The sequence below is a fragment of the Corapipo altera genome, unplaced genomic scaffold, assembly GCF_003945725.1.
Source record: "Corapipo altera isolate COAL_440 unplaced genomic scaffold, ASM394572v1 23, whole genome shotgun sequence".
Taxonomy (NCBI): domain Eukaryota; kingdom Metazoa; phylum Chordata; class Aves; order Passeriformes; family Pipridae; genus Corapipo; species Corapipo altera.
This window is the reverse complement of record NW_020884878.1, coordinates 7,586,400-7,592,725: the sequence shown is the minus strand read 5'-3', so window position 1 is coordinate 7,592,725 and position 6,326 is coordinate 7,586,400.

The following is a 6,326-nucleotide window of genomic DNA, read 5'->3' as shown; positions in this document are numbered from 1 at the left end:
TTTAAAGAAAAATTATTTTTCTCTAATCCTTTTTATTGGTATAAACCTAGTGGTCATCAAGGATAACAGTATCTAAGCAAAATCAGATAATTTAGAAAAAAACCATTACATACTGCCTGGAAAAATATTTCTGCAGTTTACACTAGCCCCAGTGGAAAGGAAATCTGACCCCTTTTACATGGACAGGATTGAAAATCTGTTTCTTTTTACATTAACAGGATCATTATCCTGTTTAACCCTAAAGATACTTCGTATGTGTTTCTTCACTCTCCCAAATTATATGAAGCCACATGTTTTTGCATTCAGATTTCATGGGTGTGAGTTACTACACAAGAGGTAATATACTGAAGTAATAATCCTGTAATATTTAACTCTTTTTAGGGGATATTGAAAAAAAAACCCACACAAAAAACCTTATTTTGTCTAAAATATGTTTTTTCACCTGAGTAGTGATTGGAGACACATGTCCTCCTCTTGTGGTCTCCCTGCATATGAAAGTATTTTGCCTGGTTATTTTTTCCCCATCTTTTGATAACTACTTACTGCATTCCAAATTTAAGCTTTAAGAAATCATAGCTTTTTGCTTTGTAAACAAACAAGACCTCAAACCCATGTGATGTGTGCCCATACCTTGTTGTCTCACACACGACTTTCCCAAGGTTTCCATGTCTGGGCCACAGGTGCAGCTATAGACCTACCTTAAGCAATGTTTCAGTGTTGTCAGAAAAGCAGCTGTGATGGAAACAGCAAGCATTCCTTAACAATAATGTGGTAAATAGGGATGCTATTTTTAAGGATAAAAGAAAAAGCCTGTAGTGTTCAGCCAGTTGTAAGCACTGACATCAAGTAGTTTGTCCCCTGGGGGGATTAGCTGTTGGCAGTGATTAAACCCTTGGACTGTTTTTGTTATTATTAATGCCTTGACAATTACTTGTCCACTCCATGCTTGAAAATTTTATTGAATGAGAATGATCAGAACATCAGTATGTATAAGCAGGGCGACAACCAACTCAGTGTGAAAATCACTGCAAAGGTCTATAGTTGGCAGTGTTGAGTAAGTAAGATATAATCCCACTGAAGATTTTGTTTTGCAAAGGTATGGTTGATTCCTGCATCCAGCATAATCTTTGGCAAAAGATCCGGCTCTAGGTCAGCTCATTTATTATTATTAACTTTTTATGAGAGTTTTCCTGTCCACATCTGCCAGGCATGGAGAGGAGACAACAGTACAGCACTGCATGTCAGGCTTGAGCAAGGTGGCTCTGATGGTTTTGTAAGGTGCCAAGGTCCAGTGCTGCCCATGTGGGACGTTATTTCCACCCCCATCCTCCCCCTCGCAGAATGAAACAGCAAAAAGCTTTATCTTAAGCCTGATTAAGTCAGGATGTCATGCCCTTAAGCCAGAAAAGACATTTGTTTGTCAGTACCTTCAAAACAAAGATTTATTTTTTTGCCTGGTAAATGAAGGGGCATCAGGAAACATTTCCTGTCACCAGAAGGGAATGAGCTGTACTGTTAAATCTTCAGAGCAGTTCCCAGCATGCCTGTGTCCCTTGCTAACCTGCACCCTCCCAGATCACCTTGGGCTAGGTCAGGAGTTACTGACCTGATAACCAAAGAATGACTGCTTAATTTGTTAGTGTAGATGAAGCCTTTGTGAAATCCAAACCCAAGGTGGCTATTTTTATTAAAGGATGGAAATTCCCATTGAAAGGCCCATTGTAGGCCTTTTGGTAATTTGTTTTCTGGATGATACAGAAACAAAACTGTCTTTGGAGCAGATCAAATGTATAGGGAGACAAAATGACGGCTTTATTTTAATTTTTTGCCTCTGCTGTTGAACAGTGAGTATAGCATTAGTATTTGGACTGCTCACTTTCCCCCCCCCCCTTTACTTTTACTGTGTATGCTATATCGTGGTTTTAGGGAGATGCCAGATGAGTTGCAGACCACAAGGTATTTCATTTCTATGTGTGCAGCAATTCTTTAAATCAAGATTTTACACCATCTGTGCTCTGCTCACCTTTCCTGTATGACACTTAAAGACACCTTAGAGAGAAAAAGGGCTTCTGGAGGAAGCAGCAGTGACTGTTTTGAGAACCATGGTCCCAGAGGCTCATGCCATACACAGGGCAATGGGGAAAGTCCTGAACTGCAAAGGTCTTTCAGGGCATCTGCAGTTCTGCATAGGCATGTTCAGATGATCTTGTACCACCTGAGGTTTTTATTTTGTAAGAGCAGTAGGAAAGGAAATTATCCTTCAAACTTTATCACAGAAGAAAGATCTCACTTCAGTTATTCATCTGCCTCTTCCTGCATGTCACAGCTTGTGGCATGACACAGCACGTTGTCATGCAGTCACACAGCCCTGCTGGCTGACATCCTCCCACCTCAGCCCAGCCCCAGCCCTCACAACGAAGCAGCTGCTTCTGGGTCAGAGATAAAGATGCTCTGGTCTTCCACAGCACTTTTTGTGACTTGTGACTCTGCTCAAGAAGGTGATTTTCCCAGCATCAAACAGGAGGGCAAGTTTTTGCTATTAACTTGATGCACCTTCTCAATTTCCTGTTCCTTGGTAATTAGATTAAAATAATGGGTCATTTTCTGTTTCTAAAAACATTGTAACTGCCCTCACTAGCTTTGGCCTGGCTGGATGTAATTATTATTTACCCCGATAGAAGTAACAGCAGAAGTCACCTACTGCTTTACACTTTATATCCATGTATATATTTGGATACATATGCTGAGGAAAATTATGTGCTTGCTTTCGAACAGAAGTAACATTTTAATAAATAGTTGGATTTAAAATAGGGTCATGTATTGAATTGTGCTGGTAACACAATTTAAATCCATATTCTTTAGCATTAGTCATAATATTGCAGTTTGTTTTATAAAAGAAAAATAGCCAAATATTTACATTTAAGTATGGGTTTTTCCCCCTTTGAGCTGGTGTATGAATGAATGTAAGTGTAAGCACACAGCACTAACTATCTCCCCACACCTTGCAAAGGACTAGCAGCAGAGGAGCAATCACTGAATGTTTAAGTGCAGGGAGATTAAGGTAAATGTCTCTCCTATATTTGATTAAAAATTCTGTATGGTCTTACTTTAAATAAGCCTCACTACTTTTCACATTGTCTGTCATAACAATAATAAAAAAACCAGAGAGATCAGATATTATTACCTTGCTGTCAGAAGAACAAGGTGGGTTTTGAAGTTGTACTTCAACGAATATTTTGAAATCCGCATCTGTGGCAGAGCTGCTAGGGCTGGGCAGAAGCACTGAAATCCCTGAATAGTAGTCTGTCCCTGTATTCCACCTGGACAGTGTTTTTGCCTAGAAAAGGAGGAGATGCCTAGTAAAAGCAGTCCTGAAGTTTGTGTTTCTGCTGGAGATGGCTGAAACACAGTATTCATGCTAGTCCCAGACCCCCACTAGTTTCATATGGATCTTTAGGCAGGGGGTGAGCTCTTAGACCATAAATTCACCAGGAGAAGTAATAATTTAATCACCATCTGCACTCAACCAGTAGCACACAACAGATGGAGACACTTAACAGTAAAATTAAAAGCTCTTTATTTAGAAATGTATCATATTGGTAAATTCAGACTGACCAGGATGCCTGATCCTCTGGTGAATTGTGTGCTGCTGGAGGCATTTCCCAGCACAAGAACTGCCTATGCTGTGCCTTCTCTTTGCTGTCCTCATTTACAGCCTAAATGATGCTGGACTTGAGAGAGAGAACAGAAAATGCTTTTAAACTTAAATAGCCCTGGAAAGCCAAGCAAAAGAGAGCAGGAGTTTGGACTAACACTATATCCCATCAATTTTTCAAATTCACCTTGGAACTTCACACCAGTTCACTGTTTCCAGTTCTCTCCCCTTCTGTTCGGCTTCCAAATCTCTCTTGCTTCTCGTGTTTATGGGAATGTGTAGGTTGGCAAGGTGTCCACGCGATGGCAGTTCTGTCCCCAGCAGCAAGGTGACAGACAGGGAAGCACAGCGTGCCCCAGCCTCGCTCCTTCATCTCAGTGCAGCGTGTGGCTTCCAGGCAGATCATAAACACAACAGTTCCTTGGGATCATGTCCTTCACTCAAGGGTATAGAAACACGTTAGAATACAAACAAAAGGTTGTATTAAAGCTTGTTGGAACAGAAACAAAAGTTTTTATTAAAGTTCATCTTTGAAGCATGGAAAGTAAGATAAGTTCAGCAGTGTACACAGGCTAAATACCTAGGGGAGTTATCAGCTGATAATTATATTTGCTTGAGAAGCTTAATTCTGAGAGCTTACCTGATCTGCTCAGAGATCAGAACTGCATCACATGGCCTCTCTATCCCATCAAAATGTATAAAATACCAAATATTTTATCACCTCCCTGTGAGCTGCTCACAAACAAGATACAAGCAGGAATTTTTCACAGGAATTATTCTGAGACTGATCCCAAATGAAAGAACCCCTTAAAGATAGTTACAATCTATTCTTGAAGTATGCTGAAAAAAACATTGATGAAACTCAGAAAATCAATGTTTCATCAGGAGGTTCACTGAGTGCCGTTAAAGACATGGTTTCATTAGCTAGTTTTAGTTTTTAAGCACTTTCTCTTGCTAATGCTATTCTTGTGATCAGATATATCTTTCCTAGTGACGCAGGATATTCGTGCCGTGACATCATAATATAGAGGGATTGGCCAGTGGGGAGGAACAGTAGCTTTTTTTCTGAAAACAAGCAGCTATAAAACCCCAGCCTTAATAAGAAAAAAAAAAAAGGTAGTTTTGATTAAGATAAACAGAAACAATAGTTAGATAATAATGATGCTCTTTGAGAATATATACTCAAAAGAGAGGGGAAAATAAGTCAGGGTTGTTGCAATTATTTTGAGCCAAAGAAGGAACTACCAGTTCAATAAAAATCAATGTTAACATTGAATGTAACAGAAAGCCAAAAAATATTTTAAAAAATACAACCAGGTTTTGCTCCATTGTGTGCTGACAGCTGGAGGCTCTGGTTTCTGGTGTTTTGTACCATTTGACTGTTATTAAGAACCACTGTCTCTCTGAGATCATTGTGTGGCATTACTACCGAACTCTTCTGCTATGTGATGTGAAGCCAGAAGAGCAATGCTGGCCCCCAAGTGTGTTCCCCAGGGCAGCCCTGCCCACCCCTAGGCTGGAGCTCTGAAGATGAAGTGATCAGGTGCATTTGTTTCCATAGGCCACCTCAAGTGTTTTTCCTCCCCTCTGCTGAGCACGGTGACCAGCCAAAAGAAAAATCCCAGGAGCTCCTGACAGGCTTTCACAGCTTTCACAGTTTTCTGATGAGTTTCTGGTCCTTCTGCCTCCCCAGGGGCCTTCCAGGCTGTTGTGACCCAAACATGGGCAGGCTTCAGCCATGCCTGCTGGGAGAGGTGCTGCTTCCTGGGGACTTCAAAAGAAAATCCCTGTCATCCTCTGAGGTCCATGATAACAAACCTTTCTTTAGCCTAGCTCACACTACAAAGCCAGTGCAATTCCTTTAATCTGCTCTAGTTTTCGAGCATTTTGTGATCTGTGTTTCCATGGCAGGTTTAGCTGAAGTTGGCCAGTAGGTGTTAGCCACTAAGTTAGTGAGGGATACATGGACACGCATCCACACAGCATAAATAACGCACACAGTCACGGCTGCTACAGGTGCTCCTTAAATTCCTCTTCACCACTGACTCCCTGCTTCCTCTGTCACTAACAGCCCATTTGAAACTATTTATGGTTTGGAACAAAAATTAAATCCCTCACCTTAAGTTGGCATGTGTTGTGCTTGCTGTTATAGTTCTTCTCTGCTCATTCTGATTTGCTAGTCTCAAACACAGGCAGAAGTGATGTAAGAAGGAAAACGGGCAGATTGTGGCCTTTTAGCACAGTCGTTGCTTCCACCTAGAAACTGAAGCAAGCTGACTCGTGGAGGTGATGATTGGCAGATGATTGCTGCATCACATGGACAAAAACAGGGGGTGCCATGCATTACATCCTCTCTCTCCTTCTGCAGAGAGGCATGGGTATATGGGAGCTGCTAGGGAAGTGGTACAGGGAAAAGGTACCCTATTGGAAATGGTGGGGATGAAAACTCCTGAAGCAGTCTCATATAGTGCTGCCAAACAAGGGAGAGACCCACAGGTGGAAAATAGGCATGATAACATTCCAGGTATCTTCTTATCTGGTCTCCGAAAGGTTGAGTAAAGCTTGTGCAGGGAAGGAGTGTGTCATGGGGTTGTCCTGTGAAAATCTGATATGCAGGGCCTGTGCCTGTTTTCCCTTGGGCATAGCAGGGCAGGAGGGATCCTGCTTTGCC